We start from the raw sequence: 23,615 nt of genomic DNA on the forward strand, positions 1-23,615 counted from the left end.
AGCAGCAGCTTGTAAAGTAGGCAGTTAGATTCCTTTCAGGGAAAGACTGGGAGATGGGCATTTCTGCAGGCTTCTTCTACTCTGAGCCCTAGGGAGACAGCCATGCCAGGTACTTGCACACCCATTAAAAATTGCTTCATTTGATAATAGTCTCATGGGTCTTGCAGACTCAAGCCCTGGTGGCTTTCAAAGCTAGGTGTCTTGGGGGTCTATTCATCAGGTAGAAGTCTTAAAACTTGGGATGCTAGATATGCATTCTTTGTTCCTCAGACGGAAGCTGAGAGTTGGGTTCCCTCTCAATTGTTTGGCACTCAGCTGGGGGTAGACTTTCTGGCAAGAGTGTGTCTCAGCCTTTCCTGCCTGTTTTTATGTGGTATTTCTCATTTGCCCAATGGGTAGTAGCTGTTCAGCTAGTTTCTGGATTTCCTTCAGAAGCAATTTCTTTGAATGTAGCTGTGCATTTGGTGTATCCATGGAAGGAAGAACGTTCAGGAGCCTCCTATGTCACCATCTTGGTCAACTCTCCAAGTGTTTTATATTTTTAGTAGATACTGTGAAATGGCTCGCTCAGTACATGTTTTAACCCTTCTTCTAATATGCTGAGACTAAAGCTAAAAACTATTTCTCAATCCTTCACACCTAGGGTTCTAGCTTTTATTTAAGTTCCTACAATCAGATGTAAAACCTGGCTTTGGCACCCAGTTTTGTTGGTGTGGCTTGGGACAACAGCGCCACCGTCTGCAACAGCAACTATAGCAGCAGCTTCCTAACGACAGGCTACTTTCTGCTCATGGCAGAGGCTCTGGAGCTGATAGTTGTGGTGGTGTCTTCATGATACTATAGCATCTGATTGTGACAAAGGCAACAATCCCTCGGCAGCTAGTATGGCTTTGGAAATATTCCTGGAAGCCCAATCTTGAGTATGTAAGCCATTAATGCTCTTTCTGCTTAAACAAGTTAGAGTAAGTTTTATTCTCCAAACTGAACACTAACCAAAATTCCATTATTATTATTTCTTCTAGAGCAAATTCCCATTTGGAAAGAAAAAGATTTGTGACCAAGACAGCAATTCAGAGACAGGTAACTCTCCACACATTTGACTTTGTCAGTGAAGTAGGAACTATACCCAAAAACAATGAATGGCAAGCAATGGTTTATAATGGGCTTCTGCAGGCATTTGAGGTGTTGAAATTTGGTGTAGTATTTGAAAACATACCTGAATTCCTTGATTATAACAGTGTTAAAATATCATGCCACTGTTTTTGTATATCTCTTTCTATAAGCATGTATCATAATTTTTCCAAATAAACATATTTAAAAAGCAGTCATGCCCAGCCAGCATGGCTCAGTGGTTGAGCGTTGACCTATGAACTAGGAGGTCATGGTTTGATTCCCGGTCAGGGCACATGCCTGGGTTGCAGGCTCAATCCCTCATGTGGGGGGTGGAGGAGGCAGCCAATCAATTATGTTTGTATATCTCTCTCTCTCCCTCTCCCTTCCTCTCTGAAATCAATAAAAAATATATTTAAAAATAAATAAAAAGCCCTTGCAAGTTTGGCTCAGTGGATAAGAGCGTCAGCGTGCAGACTGAAAGGTCCTGGGTTCGATTCTGGTCAAGGGAACATGCCTGGGTTTCGGGCTCCATCCCCAATACGGGGAGCTTGCAGGAGGCAGCCAGTCAGTGATTCTCTTTCATCATTGATGTTTCTCTCTCTCTCCCTGTCCCTTCCTTTCTAAAATCAATAAAAATATTAAATAAATACATACATAAATACATAAATAAAAACAGTCATTACTTATCTGCATGCACTTGCAGGCCCTGGAACACTGGAGCACAGGACTGAAACTCCTCTCAGGAGCATAAGAGAACTCAGAATCAATGTCTCTTTACTGCTAGAACCTCAATGCTGTTCTGTCTGAATTTAGCTGCCATTCTTTCTTCACCTCTGTGCCCTTAAGAAGCTCTCAGGATCATATTATCTACCTTAAAGCCTACTTTAAGTAGTAACAGATGAATAGCTGAGAAAGATGAGTGATGTTCTCCATAGCTTTGAATTCTATGACCCCATTGTTATTTTCTAGGTGATCAAGCAATAACCATAACGTAGAACCAGTAAATTCTTGTGCCAGCCTGTCTGGTGACAAAAAATATTTATTGAATGCCAAAGGTAAAAAGCATTTCAGGTGATTGAGATACAAACAAAAAAAATAGACCTAGTTCCTGCTCTTAACACACACACTGGCCATTTCACTTATGAGTGTTTCTGTTTACTTGTAATGTCACAGAGATGAAATTGAAGAAAACAAAAAGCACAGATGCAGACCGTAATCTGAGATGTGTTTCTGTACCTATAAAATAAAACTATCCTATAATCCCTTATTATACTATAATAAGTAATTTCATCCCACCAGTTTACTGACTTGGAAAAGCCAAGAATTTAACCATTTTCTACTCTCTGTATATGGAAAAACTAACCACCAAATACATCCTCTATATCTTGATAGGGATGGTATATACATGCTAAATCTCTAGGAGAGAAGTACAAGTATGCCTGAAATTTGCTTTGAAAAAAAAACCATCCAGGCTTTTGCATGTGTCAAAACTTATCTAATAGTACACCTAAGATTTAGATTTCACTATTACATAAATTTTACCTTTAAAAAATGAACTGAGAAACATTAAACCCCATTAATTATATGCATTATAAAATGTCTGGGAATGAAGTACACTTATGTCTGCAACTTATTTTGTTTACAATTAGTAATTAATCATGCCTCGGACAAACTTCATTGGCTACGATACTGCCACTGTGCAAAGCTGCCTGCAACTTATTTTGAAGTACCACAAAAAATAAGATGGAAGGATGGAAAGCAAACACAATGTTAACAAGCATAGAGCCTAGGTAACATACACTTTCAACAATCTTCCAAATTTTCTTTATATCAAAATTTTTCAAAATAAAAGTTGAGGGAGGAGAATGGTCCCCTATCAGTGACCAATCGCAATTTTCAAATGGCACTATTCTGAGACCACACTAAGACACACAGATAAAGAATACTAAGAAGAAAACCAAGATGGCAGCATAGGTAAACACCAGAAATTGCTGCCTCGCACAACAACTTCAAAAATACAACTAAAAGACAAAACGGACATCATCCAGAACCACAGGAAGGCTGGCTGAGTAGAAATTCTACAACTAGAAGGAAAGAGAAAAGCACACTAAGACTCAGAGGAGGTGCGGAAGTTAAGTGCAGAGGTACGGAGGTGCACTTGGAAAGGGCTGGCAAGTGAGGACACGGTTGTCTTTTTCAATCGGGAGGGAGTCTCAAGCTCCCGACTGCTCTGAACTCCAGTTCCGGGCGAATACCTGGGGACCCAGACTCATAAGGGGAGAAACTGACTGGCTGACATCGATCGGAACTCGAGGGCGGCTTTCTCTCAGAGGTGCATGCACGGGTTACCGGGACACTGAGACGCAGGGCATCTTAGGGGAGGACTGAGGATCAGCCATAGCTGTTTGCTCCACCCTGTTGATCCCCTGAGACCCCTCCCCACCCAAGCTGTGCACAGAGGCTTTTGCATATGAAAGGCCTGGCCCTTTGCAATCTGAAAATTACCTAACAAACTGCAGCTGTGTCAGAGAGACCCAGAACTTCCAAAAGAAGGCCCAAGGCCCCACAGCAGCCTGCATTGCTTCACAGCTGGGCCTCATCTGGGCACCTCCAAGCCCCAAACAAAGAAGAGGAATCTGCAGATCTCTCCATAGCTCCTGCTGGGTAGCCTCAGGCAGAGGCTAAATTAGCACCTCCTTAGAGATCCAAGAGCCAGTGTACCCAGTGGTCAGAGTGGGACCATCCAGATTACAACTCCTCAGATCCATAAGGGACACATTCAGGGGGCAGACTCAGTGAGCTCCAAAGCCCCACTGAAGCAAATCTTGCCCCAGAAGGGTGTCTCCAGCACAGAAGTTCTCCCACTGCAGACACAGCTGATTCTCACAGCCAATTGGCCTAGAGGCCAATTCCTCCCAGGGATACCTACAACAATCAAGGCTTAACTACAACAAGACTATGCACAAAGCCCACAAAGGGGTGCACCAAGAGTGTCCACCTCAGGTAATTGGGGAGGCTGAGCCACTGGGCCCTATAGGACACCGAGCACACAAAGCCACTCTACCAACACAGGGAAGCATAAAAAATGCGGAGACAAAGAAACAGGTCACAAATGACAGAAATGGAGGAAAGCAAACTACAGGATATAGAGTTCAAAACCACACTTATAAGGTTTTTCAAGAATTTTCTAGAAACCGCTGATAAACTTAGTGAGACCCTCAAGAAATCTAGTGAGACCCTCAAGGATATGAAAAAGGACCAACTAGGAATTAAGCATACACTGATTGAAATAAAGAATATTATACAGAGTTCCAACAGCAGACTAGAGGATCGCAAGAATCAAGGCAAAGATTTGAAATACGAAGAAGCAAAAAACAACCAACCGGAAAAACAAAAAGAATCCAAAAATATGAAGATAGTGTAAGGAGCCTCTGGGACAACTTCAAGCATACCAACATCTGAATTATGGGGGTGCCAGAACAAGAAAGAGAGCAAGATATCGAAAACCTATTTGAAGAAATAATAACAGAAAACTTCCCCTACATGGTGAAAGAAATAGACTTACAAATCCAGGAAGTGCAGAGAACCCCAAACAAAAGGAATCCAAAGAGGACCACACCAAGACACATCATAATTAAAATGCCAAGAGCAAAAGACAAAGAGAGAATCTTAAAAGCAGCAAGAGAAAAACAGTCAGTTACCTACAAGGGAGTACCCATACAACTGTCAGCTGATTTCTCAACAGAAACTATGCAGGCCAGAAGGGAGTGGCAAGAAATATTCAAAGTGTTGAATACCAAGAACCTACAACCAAGATTACTTTACCCAGCAAAGCTATCATTCAGAATTGAAGGTCAAATAAAGAGCTTCACAGATAAGAAAAAGCTAAAGGAGTTCATCACCACCAAACCAGTATTATATGAAATGCTGGAAGGTATCCTTTAAGAAGAGGAAGAAGCCGGACCAGATAGGGGCGAGCAGCTGAAACGGGTAACAATCAGCCCAATCAAGCTGGGGAGGTTCAGCTGAGAGACAGTCTGCAGCCAGGAAAGACAGAAAACTCCTAAAAAATGCGGATGGTTAGAGATTGAGGCTGAAACCTCCCTCTGGGCGCCAGCGCAGCGGCGAGACCGCGCCATCTCAGGCAGCGTTTACCAGCATCCAGAGATCGGCTACTAACCCGGAGGCAACGATTCGCAAACAGCGCGACTGCAAGAGCCAAGGGGAGACCTGCACCCCTCCACGGAAAGATTCAAGCAACAGCGGCCTCCTGATCACCACACGCTCTGCCTGGGGAACAGTTGCTGCGTCTGAAGCCTCCCTCCACCAGCCAGAAGAGCCACCACAACTGTGAACAGCACCCATCAGAGGCCCTGCTATCAACAGAGGAGCCGCTGCTACCACAACCGCCCAAGGAGCAACCACAGACCGAGGAGCCACTGAAACCCAGGGAGCAGCCACTGCCACCCAGGGTCCAGCCACTGAACGATTCAACAACTAGTAATGTCAGTGAGATCAAACATGGGTAGACAAAGAAACCCCCAAAGGAAAGAAAAGGAGGACTCGCCAGAAAAGCAGCTAAGTGAGACAGAGATATGCAACATGACGGAAAAAGAATTCAGAATAAGGTTCCTAGAGTACATGCACCGGATGTTCAAGAAGCAAGAAGAAACAGATGAAAAACTCAACTACGTATGCAAGAAGCTAGAAGAAACAGATGAAAAAATCAACAACTTAAGTAAGTCCCAAGAAGAAATGAAGAGCGACTTAGCTGCAATAAAAAACACCATTGAAAGTATCAACAGTAGACTGGGAGAAGCGGAGGACCGAATCAGTGAATTAGAAGACAAGGAAGCAAAACACACTCAAACTGTACTGCAAATGGAGAAAAAAATTAAAAGACAGGAGGAGAGCCTAAGGGAACTTTGGGACAACATGAAACGAAGCAACATACGAATAATAGGGGTGCCAGAACAACAGAAAGATGAACATGGATTAGAAAACCTATTCGAAGAAATAATATCAGAAAACTTCCCTGAGGTGGGGAAGAAAAAAGTCACACAAGCCCAGAGAGTCCCAAACAAGGTGAACCCGAAAAGACCCACACCAAGACACATCATAATTACCATGGCAAATGTTCAGGATAAAGAGAGAATCTTACAGGCTGCAAGAGAGAGACGGAAAGTAACATACAAGGGATCTCCCATTAGATTATCAAATGATTTCTCAACAGAAACACATCAGGCCAGAAAAGAATGGACGGAAATCTACAAAGTGATGCAAAGCAAAGGACTGAATCCAAGAATACTCTATCCAGCAAGGCTATCATTCAAAATTGAAGGGGAAATAAGAAGCTTCACAGACAAAAAAGGGCTAAGGGAGTTTATCACCACCAAGCCAGCCATGCAAGAAATGCTAAAGGGACTGGTGTAAAAGAAGAAATATCAAGCTCAGAAAGAAAACAGCCACACACACACACAAAAAAGAAATGGCTACAAACAAGTACCTTTCAATAATAACTTTAAATGTAAATGGACTAAATGCTCCAAATAAAAGACATCGAGTGGCTGAATGGATAAAAAAACATGACCCATACATCTGCTGTCTACAAGAGACCCACCTCATTGGAAAGGACTCACACAGACTGAAAGTGAAGGGATGGAAAAATATCTTTCACGCAAATGGAAAGGAAAAGAAAGCTGGGGTAGCAATACTTATATCTGACAAAATACATCTCAAAGTGAAGGCCATAACCAGAGATAAGGAAGGCCACTTCATAATACTAAAGGGATCAATACAACAAGAAGATATAACCCTGGTAAACATATATGCACCCAATGCAGGAGCACCCACATACATAAGAAAACTTCTGGAAGATATCAGGGGAGATATCGACAATAACACAATCATAGTAGGGGACTTTAATACACCATTGACATCACTGGATAAATCCGCTAGACAAACAATCAGCAAAGAAACAGCAATCCTAAATGACTCACTAGATCAGATGGACTTAATTGACATCTTCAGAACACTACACCCCACAGCTGCAGAATATACATTCCTCTCAGGTGCTCATGGGACATATTCAAAAATAGACCACATATTGGGTCACAAGCAAAGTCTCCACAAATTCAAGAAGATTGAGATCATAAAAAGCATCTTCTCAGACCACGATGGCATAATGTTAGAAATAAACTACAATAAAAACAACCCAAAATACTCAAACACTTGGAAGCTGAATAGGATGTTATTAAATATTGATTGGGTTACCGATGACATCAAAGAAGAAATTAAAAACATCCTGGACACTAATGACAATGAAAACACAACAATCCAAAACCTCTGGGACACAATGAAAGCAGTCCTGAGAGGGAAGTTTATAGCTCTACAGGCCTATCTCAAAAAACAAGAAAAAATGGTAGTTAATCATCTAACTCTACAACTCAAAGAATTAGAAAGAGAGCAACAAGAAAACCCCAGAGTGAGCAGAAGGAAGGAGATAATAAAGATTAGAGCAGAAATCAATGACATAGAGACCAAAAAAACAATACAGAAAATCAATGAAACCAAGAGCTGGTTCTTTGAAAGGATAAACAAGATTGACAAACCCCTCGCCAGGCTCACCAAGAAGCAAAGAGAGAGGTCCCAAATAAACCAAATCAGAAATGATAGAGGCGAAATAACAACAGACCCCACAGAAATACAAATGATTGTTAAACAATACTACGGGCAACTCTACTCCAACAAACTAGACAACCTGGAGGAAATGGACAAATTCCTAGAAAAATACAACATTCCAAAACTCAATCAGGAAGAATCTAAAAACCTCAATAGGCCAATAACTATGGAAGAAATTGAAGCAGTCATCAGAAAGCTTCCAGCAAACAAAAGCCCAGGGCCAGACGGCTTCACAGGGGAGTTCTACCAAACATTCAAAGAAGAACTAAAACCTACCCTCCTCAGACTACTACAAAAAATTCAAGAGGAAGGAACACTTCCAAGCTCAGTCTATGAAGCCAGCATCACCCTAATACCAAAACCAGGTAAAGACATCACAATGAAAGAGAATTACAGGCCAATATCCCTCATGAACATAGATGCCAAAATCCTCAACAAAATCTTAGCAAATCGGATCCAGCAGTACATCAGAAGGATCATACACCATGACCAAGTAGGATTTATCCCAGAGATGCAAGGATGGTACAACATCCGTAAATCAATAAATGTGATACATCACATAAACAAATTGAAAGAAAAAAACCACATGGTCATATCAATTGATGCAGAAAAAGCATTCGACAAAATCCAACACCCATTTTTGATAAAAACTCTCAGAAAGGTGGGAATAGAAGGATCATACCTCAACATAATAAAAGCCATATATGACAGGCCCACAGCCAACATCATACTCAATGGACAAAAACTAACACCATTTCCCCTAAGAACAGGAACAAGACAGGGATGCCCACTCTCACCACTCCTGTTCAACATAGTACTGGAAGTATTAGCCATTGCAATTAGGCAAGAAGAAGAAATAAAAGGCATCCAAATTGGAAAAGAGGAAGTAAAACTGTCCTTATTTGCAGATGACATGATATTATACATACAAAACCCTAGAGACTCCATCAAAAAGCTACTAGACTTAATACATGAATTTGGCAATGTAGCAGGATACAAAATTAACCCCAAGAAATCTGAGGCATTTCTATACACCAATAGTGAACTTTCAGAAAGAGAGATTAGAAAAACAATCCCATTTACCATCGCACCAAAAAAATTAAGATACCTAGGAATAAACTTAACTAAAGAGGTTAAAGACCTCTACTCAGAAAACTACAGGACGTTGAAAAAAGAGATAGAGGAAGACATAAACAGATGGAAGAACATACCATGTTCTTGGATTGGTAGAATCAACATCATTAAAATGTCCATACTACCCAAAGCAATCTATAAATTCAACGCACTTCCCATTAAAATACCAATGGCCTTCTTCAAAGATCTAGAACGAACTCTCCAAAAATTCATCTGGAATAAAAAAAGACCCCGAATAGCTGCAGCGATCCTGAGAAAGAACAAAGTAGGTGGGATCTCAATGCCAGATATCAAACTGTATTACAAAGCCACTGTTCTCAAAACTGCCTGGTACTGGCACAAGAACAGACATATAGACCAGTGGAATAGAATAGAGAGTCCAGAAATTAGCCCGAACCAATATGCTCAATTAATTTTTGACAAAGGAGGCAAGAACATACAATGGAGCCAAGATAGTCTCTTCAATAAATGGTGTTGGGAAAATTGGACAGATATATGCAAGAAAATGAAACTAGACCACCAACTTACACCATACACAAAAATAAACTCAAAATGGATAAAGGACTTAAATGTACGACAGGAAACCATAAAAATTCTAGAAGAATACAAAGGCAACAAAATCTCAGACTTATGCCAAAACAATTTCTTCACTGATACAGCTCCTAGGGCAGTTGAAACTAAAGAGAAACTGAACAAATGGGACTACATCAAAATAAAAAGCTTCTGCACAGCAAAAGAAACCATCAACAAAACAACAAGAAAACCCACCTCTTGGGAAAACATATTTGCCAACGTCATATCTGATAAGGGCTTAATCTCCAAAATTTATAGGGAACTCATACAACTTAACAAAAAGAAGATAAACAATCCAATCAAAAAATGGGCAAAGGATCTAAATAGACACCTTTCAAAAGAGGACATTCAGAAAGCCAAGAGACATATGAAAACATGCTCAAAGTCACTAATCATCCGAGAGATGCAAATCAAAACAACAATGAGGTACCATCTCACACCAGTCAGAATGGCCACCATCAACAAATCAACAAACGACAAGTGCTGGAGAGGATGTGGAGAAAAAGGAACACTTGTGCACTGCTGGTGGGAATGCAGACTGGTGCAGCCACTATGGAAGGCAGTATGGAGGTTCCTCAAAAAATTGGAAATGGAACTCCCATTTGACCCTGTGATCCCACTACTAGGAATATATCCCAAGAAACCAGAAACACCAATCAGAAAGGATATATGCACCCAGATGTTCATAGCAGCACAATTCACCATAGCTAAGATCTGGAAACAGCCTAAGTGCCCATCAGTAGATGAATGGATTAGAAAACTGTGGTACATCTACACGATGGAATACTATGCTGCTGTTAAAAAGAAGGAACTCCTACCATTTGCAACATCATGGATGGAACTGGAGAGCATTATGCTAAGTGAAACAAGCCAGTCAATGAAGGAAAAATACCACATGATCTCACTCATTCATGGATAATAAAGACCATTACAAACTTTTGAACAATAATAGATACAGAGGCAGAGCTGCCTCAAACTGATTGTCAAACTGCAGTGGGAAGGCCAGAGAGAGTTGGGGGGCAGGAGGGAGGGGAGTAAGAGTTCAACCGAAGGACTTGTATGCATGCATATAAGCATAACTAATGGACATAAGACACTGGGGGGTAAGGGAGGGTAGGGGTTTGTCAAGGGCGGGGGGGAAAAAAGGACACTTATGTAATACCCTTTGTAATACTTTAAGCGAAAAATAAAAAAATAAAAATTAAAAATAAAAAAAAATAAAAAAAAAAAAAGAAGAGGAAGAAGAAGAAAAAGGTAAAGATAAAAATTATGAACAACAAATACACATCTATCAACAAGTGAATATAAAAATCAAGTGAATAAATAATCTGATAACAGAATAAACTGGTGAATATAATAGAATCAGGGGCATAGAAATGGAGTGGACTGACTATTCTCGGGGGGGGGGGGGAGGGGTGTGGGAGGTGCGGGAAGAGACTGGACAAAAATCGTACACCTATGGGTCAGGACAGTGCGGGGGGCGGGGGGTAAGGGCAGAGGGTGGGGTGGGAACCAGGTGGAGGGGAGCTATGAGGGGGAAAAAGAGGAGCAACTGTAATAATCTGAACAATAATGATTTAATTTAAAAAAATAAAAAAAGAATACTAAGAAGTGGGGGAAGCATAAGTAGCAAATAAGATAAATCATGGGAGGTTCATTTTTCTAGGCACAGGGAAAATGGAAGGAGGAGTAAAGAACATTAAGAACCTCATTAATAACATCCTGGTAAGAAAAATCCTGCAATCAGCAGGTAAAAAATGTGATTGAAATTTTGTTATTTAAATGTCTGCAGGGCACATAATAAAATGTTTTTATTACAATGAAAAGAGAAAGATTGTTTTGCTTTCTGTTTCAGGTTAATCAACTGCTATCAATATCTTCTGGGGAGGGGAATCACACTTAATGAAGGGCCCCCTACATTAAGAAGAGCAGCTTGGTGGTTTTGGGGAAGTGGGGAGAGACAGAGAGAAAAAGATGGAGAGGAAGTAGAAGAGAGAACCAGAGAGCTAGAAGGAGGCAAGGGGGAAGGGGGATCTGAAGTTACAGGGCTAAGATAAAAGAGGAGCCAACCAGAAAAAGAAAAACTGAAATAAAATAATTCAGTAAAACTCCATGGTGGTAGGCAGCCAAAGGACATCATGAAACCTGGGAAGCTGACTGATTCATTCCAGGTTATTTGTGTAACTACTATGTAAACTTTGCTGCTATCCTTTCTCCAAATCTTCACTAAAGGCTCTTAAACTCATGAATGTTTTATGGGAATGGGCTTTTAGTGAACATCATTCAGGGAACTCTGGGGTTTTTTTCTGGGTCTATGTAGTGCAGAAATCTCAAGAAGCACATCAGACTCCCACAGGCCTTTGGAATGAGAGGTGTCCAAGTCAGTTTTTTTTATTGGAGATGTCTGGGGCTCAGGATGAATGAAGGGGGTGGGGATTTCTATGACATTTGGCTTATTCAAAGAAAATCTGGCCTGCATAGAAAAAAAAAATCAAGCCTACTTTTTCTTATTCATTTTTAACCCAGAACATTATCATTACCAGGTCTGGTAATTCAGGAAAGTCATTTTCAACTTTTATTAATGTCTTTTTTCATGGGGTAACACTGCCACCTATTGGTATTTGTAAAAAATAACTTTTATAATAGTTTTAAACTTGAAATTGTTTGCCAACCTTAGAGAGTCTTTCATTTACTGACAAATTCTTCCTTTGTGCTGTAACACAAAAGTAGATGAGGTTCTTTGTCCTCAAAGACTTTATATTATCTAACTAGAGGCCCAGTGCACAAAATTTCTGCACTCGGGGGGTCCCTCAGCCCAGCCTGTGCCCTCTCACAGTCCGTGAGCCCTCAGGAAATATCCGACTGATAGCTTAGGCCCACTCCCACAGACATCCTTAGCACTGCCGTGGAGGTGGGAGAGGCTCCTGCCAACATCACTGTGCTCAACAGCTGATTCTGGCTGAGAGGTGCTCCCCCTGTGGGAGTGCACTGACCACCAGGGGGCAGCTCCTGCATTTATGTTATCTGAAGTTGGCCACTGGGTGTGTTGTTTCTGGACCAGGGTGTAGAGGTCTGGACAGACCAGGGGTATCAGTGACTGAGTGGTGTGACTTAGAAGCAGAGGCCATTACCCCCACTTTCCTGTGAACTTGACTGGTGCCTCCCTCTCATGGGGGTAGAAATACACTAACCCCACACTCCCAACTCCAGGAATCCCTGCCCTATTGAGCTCAGGCTCCTGGCAGAATTTTGGACAGACTAAGTTGTGTGGCTCTAGGATGGGGGCCATTTTTCCCACACACACTTGAGTAGTGCAGAGCCCTCCCTTCAGGCAACCAAATCTTGGTCTGTCTGGGTCTCATAAACTCTGCTGGCATTACCCTAACAACTCCCTGAAACCCCACCCTAACATAAAGGTATGCAGCACCCAGCAGGGGGCAGCTAGACTTTTTATACATGGGACATTTGCTGAGTGGCCTAAGACCCAGCATTTGCACTAACTTTGAACCTACATCAATCTGGTGACCACCACTCACCCCCTACCTGATGACTCACTGAGAACCTATCTCATGCAACTCGAATACCACCAGAGCTCTTTCAGTGACTGAGCCTACCAGGCAGCCAAAAGATGGAGAGAGGCAAAGGCAGATTTCAAGGTGCCTTGAAACTTTTGCTCATTTGAACCCTGGGCCCAAGTGCTGGTAAAAGACAGCCTTGGTGTGCAGCTTGGTCCTTCCCATGCACACCCAGGTCCAGCACACACAACCACAAACTGTGGATCACTTTGTAACTCCAAACAGGTTGCCCAGGGCCAGTCAAAGACAGCATCTGACATTGGCCTGCACCAGAATCCCACAAGAGGCCCCAGAAACAAAACACCCAGTGGCCAGCTTCAGATAACATCAGAGCAAGATCCAATTAGCTTCACAAGTAGAATATCTAAAGGAAGATCTCAGCAGGCACCAGACCCTGTTGGGGCAAATCCCACTTCATATGGTCAGCAACTGCACAGCAGTTCATACACTAAGGTATGGGTCAATCTTTACAGTCAGCCAGCCTGAAAGTCAATGCCACTCATCAACAGGCCAATAGGAATCAAGGCTCAATTACAATAGGCAGGCCCACATAACCCACACAAAGGACAGTCCTAAAGCACCCTGCTCAGGTGATCCCAGGACTGGGTCCCAGAGACACCTACTATGTAAGGCCACCCTACCAAGACTGAAGACATAGCAGATCTATCAAATACATAAAAATAAACACAGAGAGGATGTCAAAATGGGGAGACAAAGGAATATGCCCCAAATGAAAGAATAGAAAAAATTTCCAGAGAAAGAGCTAAATGAAGGGGAGGCAAGCAATTTACCAGACATAGAGTTTTAAAAAAAAAATGGTTATATGGATACTCCAGGAACTTAGTGAGAACTTCAACAAAGAAATAGCAAGCATAATAAGCATAACTAATGGACATAAGACACTGGGGGGTAAGGGAAGGTAGGGGTTTGTCAAGGGCGGGGGGGGGGGGAAAGGACACTTATGTAATACCCTTTGTAATACTTTAAGCGAAAAATTAAAAAAAAAAAAAAAAAGAAAAAAAAAAAGAAATAGCAAGCATAGTAAAGAACATACCAGGTGTACTGGTTAATAATGTGCTTTTTTTTCAACAGATGAAGTTACACATATGTTGATATATATGTGATTTGATATGTATGCTATTTTGTTGTATTGACAGCAAGCTTCAAAACTTCATGTATCAAATTTGCCGAAGGTGTTAACATCATAGATATTTTTATGCTTAAAAATGTTGAATCTCTCCCCCCCAAAAAAAGAGCATTTGCAGGAAGTTGTAATTCATTACTTTATTTTGAAGAAAAAGTTATATACTTCAGGAAGCTTATGGTGAACATGCTCCATCTCAAGATACTTGCAATGATTTTGATGTGAAAGACAAAGAACATCCAGGTCAACAAAAAAAGTTTGAAGACCAACAATTACAAGCATTATTGGATGAAGATGCATGTCAAACTCAAAAACAACTTGCAGAAAGATTAAACATTGCTCAGCAAACAATTTCCGATCATTTACAAGTAATGGGAAAGATTTTAAAGGAAGGAAAATAGGTGTCACATCAACTGAACGAAAGACAAATGGAAAACCGAAAAGTCATCAGTAAAATGTTGCTTCAATGGCACGAGAGAAAGTATTTTTTTGCATCGAATTGTGGCTGGTGATGAAAAGTGGATTTATTTTGAGAACCCAAAATGCACAAAATAATGGTTGATCCAGATCAACATCGACTGCAAGGCCAAATCGCTTTGGAAAGAAGACAATGTTCTGTGTTTGGTGGGATCAGGAAGGTGTGGTGTATTGTGAGATTCTAAAACAGGTTAAACCATGAATACTAATCATTACCAACAACAAATAATCAATCTGAACAAGGCCTTGATCGTGAAACGACCAGAATGGGCCAGAAGACATGGCAAAGTAATTTTGCTTCATGATAACGCACCATCACACGCTTCAAAGCCAGTTAAAGACACGTTAAAAGATCTTGCCTGGGAAGTATTAACCCACCCACCGTATTCACCAGACCGTGCTCCTTCAGATTACCACTTGTTCTGATTGATGGCACACACACTTTCTGAGCAGCACTTCAAAATAAACGAAGAAAATTGGGTCTCTGAATGATTTGCCTCAAAACAAGAAAATTTCTATTGGGACGGTATTCACAAATTACCTGAAAGATGGGGGAAATGTGTAGCTAGCGATGGACATTACTTTGAATACAGCACTTTTGATGTTTCTCTTGAAATCATCGTGTTTTCTTTGATTACAAAATTCTCCATTATTAACCGGTACACCTGGTAGAAACAATAAAAAATAAGCAATCAGAAATGAACAATAAAAAAAACAGTCAAAAATTAACAATACAATATCTGAAATGAGAAATACACTAAAAGAAATAAATTGTAGGTTGAATGAAGCAGAGGATAGAATCAAAGATTTGGAGGACAAGGTAGCAGAAAACACCCAATCAGGGCAGCAAAAAGAAAAATGAATTTTTTTAATTTATCTTTATTGTTGAAATAATTACAGATATCTCCTTTTTGCCCCATTGACCCTTTTTAGCCCGCATTCGCACCCTGCCCTACGCCTTCACCACACTATTGCCTGTACCCACTGGTTACAATATATGCATACAAGTTCTTTGGTTAATCTCTTCCCACCCACCTACAGACACCTTCCCTCTGAGATTTGACAGTATGTTTCACCTTCTATGTCTCTGGATCTTTTTGCTCATCAGTTTATTTTGTGATACTTGACTTTCTCTGACTGGCTTATTTCACTTAGCGTAATACTTTCAAGGTCCCTACATGCTGTCTCAAAGGGTAAGAGATCCTTCTTTTTTACTGCTGTAAAGTATTCAATTGTATAAATGTACCATAACTTTTTTATCCACTCATCTACTGATGGGCACTTGGGCTATTTCCAGATCTTAGCTATTGTAAATAACGCTGATATGAACATAGGGGTGCATACATTCTTTTTGATTGGTGTTTCAGGGTTCTTAGGATATAACCCTAGAAGTAGGATTACTGGGTCAAATGGCAGTTCCATTTTTAATTTTTTGAGGAAACTCCATACTGTTTTCCACAGTGACTGCACCAGTCTGCATTCTCACCAGCAGTGTGTGAGGGTTCTTTTTTCTCCACATCCTCACCTGCACTTGTCATTTATTGATTTGTTGATGGTAGCCATTCTGACAGATGTGAGATGATACTTCATTATTGTTTTAATTTGCATCTCTCTGATGATTAGTAACTTTGACATTTTTTCATATATCTCTTGGCTATGTGTATGTCCACTTTGGTAAGGTATCTATTTAGGTCCTTTGCCCAGTTTTTAATTGGATTGTTTGTCTTCCTTTTGTTATGCTGTATGAGTTCTTTATGTATTTTTAATATTATTGGCAAATATATTCTCCCATGCAATGAGCTCTCTTGTCATTTTGTTCATGATTTCTTTTGCTGTGCAGAAGCTTTTTAAGTAGTCCCACTTTTTTACATTCTCCTTAGTTTCCTTTGCTCTAGGAGATGTGTTGCTATGAGAGATGTCTGAGATTTTGCTGCCAATAGATTCTTCTAAGATTTTTATAATTTCCTGTCTTACATTTAAGTCCTTTATCCATTTTGAGTTTATTTTTGGGTATGGTATAAGTTGGTGGTCTAGTTTCACTTTTGTGGCATGTATCTGTCCAATTTTCCCAATACTGTTTATTGAAGAAACTGTCTTTACTCCATTGTGTACTCTTGCCTCCTTTGTCAAATATTAATTGAGCATAATGGCTTGGGTTTATTTCTGCGGTCTATGTTCTGTTCTTGTTCTGATCTATATGCCTGTTCCTATGCCAATATCAGGCTATTTTGATTACAGTGACATCCTATCTAATAATAGACAAACATAGTAATTGACCATACCTTTGCTACGCCTCCCATTGGCTAATCAGCGCAATATGCAAATTAACCGCCAACAAGATGGCTAATTTGCATACTGCAGGCAAGGTGGGACAGCGTGATCCCGCCTGCCCCGCCGCCATACGGGCCTTCGATTTGTGACCCGGGGCGGCCAGGTGGTGCAGCAGCGATCGGCCGGCCCACCTGGTCACCATCCTGGCGTCCCGTGTGGGACCCAACCAGGGGCGGCCGGGCGGGGCAGCAGCGATCCGTCGGCCCCCCAGGCCGCTGTCCAGGCGTCCCGTGTTCAACCCGACCCGGGGCGGCACCCCAATCCCCGGATCGGCCCTGCCGTGTGCGTGACCCAGGGATGACCACCTGCTGGCTTAGGCCCGCTCCCCGGGAGATTGAGCCTAAGCTGGCAGTCAGACATCCCTCTGGCAGCCCAGGAGCCCTTGGGGGATGTCCACTTGCCAGTGGGGAGCCGGCCTAAGCTGCAGTCGGACATCCTTAGTGCTGCTGAGGAGGCGGGAGAGGCTCCCACCACCACCGCTGTATTGGCAGCCATCAGCCTGGCTTGTGGCTGAGCAGAGCTTCCCCTGTGGGAGCGCACTGACCACCAGGGGGCAGCTCCTGCATTGAGCATCTGCCCCCTGGTGGTCAGTGTGTGTCACAGTGACCAGTCATTCCCAGTCGTTCTGCTGTTAGGGTCAATTTGCATATTACCCTTTTATTATATAGGATAGAAGCCTGGTGCATGGGTGGGGGCCGGCTGGTTTGCCCTGAAGGGTGTCCCGGATCAGGGTGGGGGTCCCGTTTGGGTGCCTGGCCAGCCTGGGTGAGTGGCTGAGAGCTGTTTTCAGGCTGGCCACACACCCTTCAGGGAGGGGGGTCCCGCTGGGGTGTCTGGCCAGCCTGGGTGAGTGGCTGATGGCTGTTTGCAGGCTGGCCACAGCCCCTTCAGAATGGGGGTCCCCACTGGGTGCCTGGCCAGCCTGGGTGAGGGGCTGAGGGCTGTTTTCAGGCTGGCCACACCCCCTTTGGGGTGGGGTTCCTGCTGGGGTGCCTGGCCAGTCTGGGTGAGGGGCTGATGGCTATTTGCAGAATGGCCAAGCCCACCAGCAGAGACCCTCACCCCATGAGTGTGTGGCCATCCTGGGTGAGGGGCTGATGGCTGTTTGCAGGCTGGCCAAGCCCCCCAGTGGAGACCCTCACCCCATGAGGGTGTGGCCAGCCTGGGTGAGGGGCTGAGGGCCATTTTCAGGCTGGCCACAGCCCCTTCAGGGTGGGGGTCCCCCCTGGGGTGCATGGCCAGCCTAGGTGAGGGGCTAATGGCTGTTTGCAGGATGGCCACAGCCCCTTCAGGGTGGGGGTCCCCAGCCAGCCTAGGTGAGGGGCTGAGGGCCATTTTCAGGCTGGCCACACCCCCTTCAGGGTGGAGGGTCCTGCTGGGGTGCCTGGCCATCCTGGGTGAGGGGCTGATGGCTGTTTGCAGGCTGGCCAAGCCCCCCCAGCGGGGACCCTCACCCCATGAGGGTGTGGCCATCCTGGGTGAGAGGCCGATGGCTCTTTGCAGGCTGGCCAGTGCCCCCAGCCACCCAAGCTCCCAGTGGAGGCTGGCTGGAAGCAGGTATCTGGGGTTTATTTATCTTCTATAATTGAAACTTTGTTGCCTTGAGGAGAGGCCACAGCCAGCCAGGGCAAGCGGGAAGCTGGCTTCCTCCATCGCCGGGGCAACCAAGCCTCCTGCTTGCTCCAGCTCCATGGCTGCCGACCGCCATCTTGATTGGGTTAATTTGCATAGAGTCGCTCTGATTGGCTGGTGGGCATGGCTTGGGGCGTAGCAGAGGTGCAGTCAATTTGCATATTTCTCTTTTATTAGATTAGACTAGAGGCCCGGTGCACAAAAATTTGTGCACTCGGGGGGGAAAGGGGGTCCCTCAGCCCGGCCTGTGTCCTCTCGCAGTCTGGGACCCCTCGGGAGATAACGACCTGCTGGCTTAGGCCTGCTCCTGGGTGGCAGAGGGCAGGCCCAATCCCTAGGTGCAGCCCCTGGTCGGGCTCAGAGCAGGGCTGATTGGGGAGTTGGGGCGCCGCCCCCTGTCATGCACAGAGCAGGGAGGATTGGGAGGTTGTGATGCCACCCTCAGTCATGCTCAGGGTAGGGCTGATTGGGGGGTTGGGGCACTGCCCCCTATCACACTCAAGGCAGGGTCAATAGGGAGGTTGCGGCACCACCCCCTGTGATGCACAGAGCAGGGCCAATCAGGGGGTTGGGGCGCTGCCCCCTGTCACGCACAGAGCAGGGCCCATCAGGGGGTTGGGGAGCTCCCCCCTCTCATGCACAGAGCAGGGCCCATCAGGGGGTTGAGGAGCTCCCCCATCACGCACAGAGTAGGGCCGATAGGGGAGTTAGGGCACCGCCCCCTGTCACACACAGAGCAGGGCGGATCAGGGGGTTGGGGCGCCACCACTGTCACACTCAGGGCAGGGCCGATGGGGAGGTTATGGCTCTACCCCGTCACAGACAGAGCAGGGCCCGTGGAGGGGGGGGGGAGGTTGGGGCGCCACCCCCTGTCACACACAGGCCGCAGGGCGATCAGGGGGTTTGGGCGCTGCACCCTGTCATGCTGATCTGGTGCCAGGAGACCTCTTGGCTCCGCTGATCCCGGTGCTGGTGCTGGGGTCCAATCCCAGCGGGTCCAGGGGTCCCCAAAGGTGTGGACGGAGTCGGCGAAGAAGGAATGACACGAAGACAGCCTTCAGTTGATCAGCAGCCTAGTCAGGACCTCTAGCCAGGATCTCCAGCCAAAGTTCTGGTCAGAGTTCTGGTTAGGAGCTGATGAGGATCTGATGAGGATCAGATGTTTATTGTCTTGTTACATCCGTATTTATACCAGCTGATTTTAATCCTATCAACTTCTATTCCAAAGGTTAGGGTGTTTCTTATCTCCATTCCAGGGAGTAAAGATTATGTAGCTTAAGCATGATTAACTACCCACCTGGCACTTAGTTAAGGGGTTTTATCTCCTCCCTAACTTCAGGGAAAAATCCCTACCTGGGGAAACAACCTTTCTCAGAGAGGTGACCTTGGTTAAAACACATAGCGCTAAGGGGAGCAAACATATCAAGAACAGTATGCCACATACGCCAGGTCCCCCGAAACATACGCTGTGCAGATGTTTCTTCTCTGCAGCGACTGTGTCAAGCAGCAAGGATGGACCGGCTCCCGGCATGCTGGGAGGCATATTACCCTTTTACTATATAGGATAGAGGCCTGGGGGCCGGCTCGTTTGCCCTAAAGGGTGTCCTGGATCAGGGTGGGGGTCCCCACTGGGGTGCCTGGCCAGTCTGGGTGAGGGGATGATGGCTGTTTGCAGCTGGTCACACACCCTTCAGGGTGGGGGTCCCCACTGGGGTGCCTGGCCAGTCTGGATGAGGGGCTGAGGGCTGCTTTCAGGCTGGCGGTTTTGACTGAAGCTCCCAACCGCTCCTTTTTTTCTTTTTCTTTTTTTTCTTTTGGGCCAGCTTTAGCTCTGGCTCTAGCTCTGAGGCTTCCGCTGCTGGTTTGTTTGCCGTTCTATAATCAAAACAATGTATAACTTCAGCTCTGAGATCCCAGCCGGCTATATTTGTTACAAAGTTTCAAACTGCCAGCTCAGAGGCCGGCAAGTCAGGCAGGGAACGTTGGAGTCCGCAGTCACTGAAGCAAGCAAGCCTCATGTTCGCTTCCAGCTGCCTGGCTGCCGGCCACCATCTTGGCTGACAGTTAATTTGCATAAGGATATGCTGATTAGCCAATGGGAAGGGTAGCAGTCATACGCTAATTACCATTTTTCTCTTTTATTAGTGTAGATTAGGTACCAGGCTTTACATATATTCATTAAGTTACATAATCATTATAATAATCCTGTGAAGTAAGCATATTATCCTCATTTTATAGTTGAAGGAAGTGAGGCACAAAGAGACTAAATAGCTAAGTTCTCACAGCTAGGATATGGTAAACCTCGGACCTGAACCCAGGTAGCCTGGTTCTGATGTCTACATTCTTAATATCCACAATATTCTATTGCCTTCCTTAAATAGAATATAAATATTATCAACTTAGATCATTTCAAAGTAAATTAATATTTGACAAATTAAAAGGCATAAAGGATGTAAAAAAGTTGAAGAAAAGGGCATGAATGACAGATAATACTGTGTCCTCACTTTATAAAAGGGAATAAGAGATACTGCTAAAATTTAATAGAACGTGAAATGGAAGTTTAGATATACTGGAGTTGCAAATATAGAGGAAATAATGTGAATAAGCTATCCTATATAATAAAAGGCTAATATGCAAATTGTCCCCTCAGAAATTCGACAGCTCACTATGACATGTGATGACCATCAGGGGGTGGTGCAGAACGAAGGAAGGCCCCAGCCGGCAGCCAGCAGCTGGGGGAAGGAAGGCCCCGGCCAGCAGCCGGAAGGCCCTGACCGGCCTTGATCACTGGCCAGGCCTAGGGACCCTACCCATGCACAAATTTCATACACCAGACCTCTATTAACTACATAAATTTTGAAGGAGGGTACAGTAACACAAGAGTAGTGTAAATGAACTAAAGCCTATTATTTAATGGCAGGCCATCAATAGTTACTGCCTTAGTTGATGAATCAAGGAATAGTGGTATATTACTCTAAATTATAGACCCATCCACCAGAAGAGAAAATCATTAAAATCAGCTTGCAAATTTTCAGATAAGCTAGTACAGTACTGCAGTTAAAAATATAAACTCTGAATCAAAACTTCCTTGAATCAAACCCCATTCTCCAATTGGTATTAATTGCACTATTAAGGGAAGTTACTAAATCTTCTTTTCCTCAATTTCTTATTTGAAAATGGTTATAAGCTGAAAATAGTTAATTCATATGGATGTTATGCAAATTAAGAGTTAATACATGTAACCTGGCTGGTATGGCTCAGAGGTTGAATGTTGACCCATGAACCAGAAGGTCACAGTTCAATTCCCAGTCAGGGCACATGCCTGGGTTGCAGGCTCAGTCCCCAGCAGGGGTTGTGCAGGAGGCAGCTGATCAAAGATTCTCTCTCATTATTGATGTTTCTATCTCTACCCTTCTCCCTTCCTCTCTCTGAAATCAATAAAAACATGTTTTTAAACATTAATACATGTAGAATATTAGATCTGTGACTGGCCCACAGTAAGCCCTAAACATTAGTTATCAGCTATGAATTAGAGGAAAGGAAACACACATAGTTAAGTTTACATTTAGTTCTTGACTTAGCCAAGGATACAAAATCTTTTCACTAGTGAGGTTGCCACTCAGAGCAGGAACAGATGTACCATATCTCAGCACAGCTTCCACTGGCCTCTAGAGTCATGCACTACCAGTAACAGGGCAATGTAGGTCTTGCAATATGAGAAGCTCAATTGTTATGGTTCCACTTCTCTTTTATGCTCTGGGCTTACATCACCAATTTGGGAAGAACAAGTCCTAGCAAGCTATGGCCTTTAATGGGAATAAATTACAAACATCTGGGTTCCTGCTGATTCTTGCGACAAACCCAGTGCCAGTAAAGTAACAACTCCATCTAAGGAAAGAAATTAGAATCAGCCATGCTTCTCCCCTCAGTTTTCTAGTGTTTGGAAAGACTTTCCCCATATTGCCTCTGAGGAGTAAAACTGGGATTCTGATCCCTGTGGAAGACATTAAAAATCATGTCCCTGCCACATATCCCATTGGCTCATGAGGAAAAAAGGACTTATATAAAAACTAGAGGCCCAGTGCACAAATTCAAGCCCAGGCAGGGTCCCTAGGCCTGGCTGGCGATCAGGGCTGATTGGGGCCTTCCAGCTGCCGGCCGGGGCCTCCCTTCCCTAACTGCCGGCTGGGGCCTCTCTTCCCTGACTGCTGGCTGCCAGCCAGGGCCTTCCTTCATTTTGTGCTGCCACCTGGTGGTCAGCGCATGTCATAGCGAGCAATAGAACTCCCGGTTGAACTCCTGTGGGGACACTTTTGCATATTAGCCTTTTATATATATAGATATGATGAACATACAAGATAAGGAGGAGGATGTAATAAAGACAGAATTTTGCAAAATGAAATAAAACAGTTTGAAAAAGAAACAGATCATTCTGTGATGAGATAAAGCTGCTTAGAGTAAACTGGATTTAAGTTGAGTTGAAAGAAATAAAAAAGCATTCTAAGAAAAGGAATAGAATGAGCAAAAATAGGAAAGCAGCAAAGCAAAAGGAGAGCTTCGGCAACAAGTACTCCAGCCTGACTGAAATAAGAGATTTATATGAAACCACACTGTGAAAGGCCATAAACAACCTGGAGCCTTTGGGTGTGTGTACTTAGCAGAGATATTAAGAAGTAAAATATTTCAAATGCTTAATCTCTTTTCTTTATACACTTATTCTCTACATGACTCAATTGGCCTCATGGTTTTCAATATTATCTCTTTGCTGATGACTCCTGAACTTCAGTCTAGTATGCCAATGTGATACCTAGACAGTCTCGTCCTGCTTGGATGTCAAGCAGGCATCACAAACTTAGCATATCCAAAGCTTAAATTCATGAAAACCCTGCATAATCTGTTTTCTCAGAGCCACCTTCATCTCACTTAACGGCAACTCCATCCTTCAGCTGCTCAGA

The 23,615-nt window shown here is 43.8% G+C and overlaps 1 protein-coding gene and 1 non-coding gene across 2 annotated transcripts in view; both read right to left on the minus strand.

The window, feature by feature from the left end:
• Window positions 1–23,615, minus strand: part of LOC139014170 (fibrous sheath-interacting protein 2-like) — a 134,295-nt gene that overhangs the window by 90,400 nt on the left and 20,280 nt on the right. The window contains exon 2 of the mRNA XM_070421060.1: window positions 15,239–15,362. The gene's annotated coding sequence lies outside the window, so the exon portion shown is untranslated. The remainder of the gene's footprint in view (window positions 1–15,238; window positions 15,363–23,615) is intronic.
• LOC138999621 (U4 spliceosomal RNA) lies at window positions 2,681–2,820 on the minus strand. Its single transcript, XR_011469413.1, has one exon. It is a non-coding gene; the product is annotated as a U4 spliceosomal RNA (small nuclear RNA).

The sequence above is a fragment of the Myotis yumanensis genome, unplaced genomic scaffold, assembly GCF_028538775.1.
Source record: "Myotis yumanensis isolate MYYU_CA2020_CCGP unplaced genomic scaffold, mMyoYum1.0.hap1 SCAF_1, whole genome shotgun sequence".
Lineage (NCBI taxonomy): Eukaryota > Metazoa > Chordata > Mammalia > Chiroptera > Vespertilionidae > Myotis > Myotis yumanensis.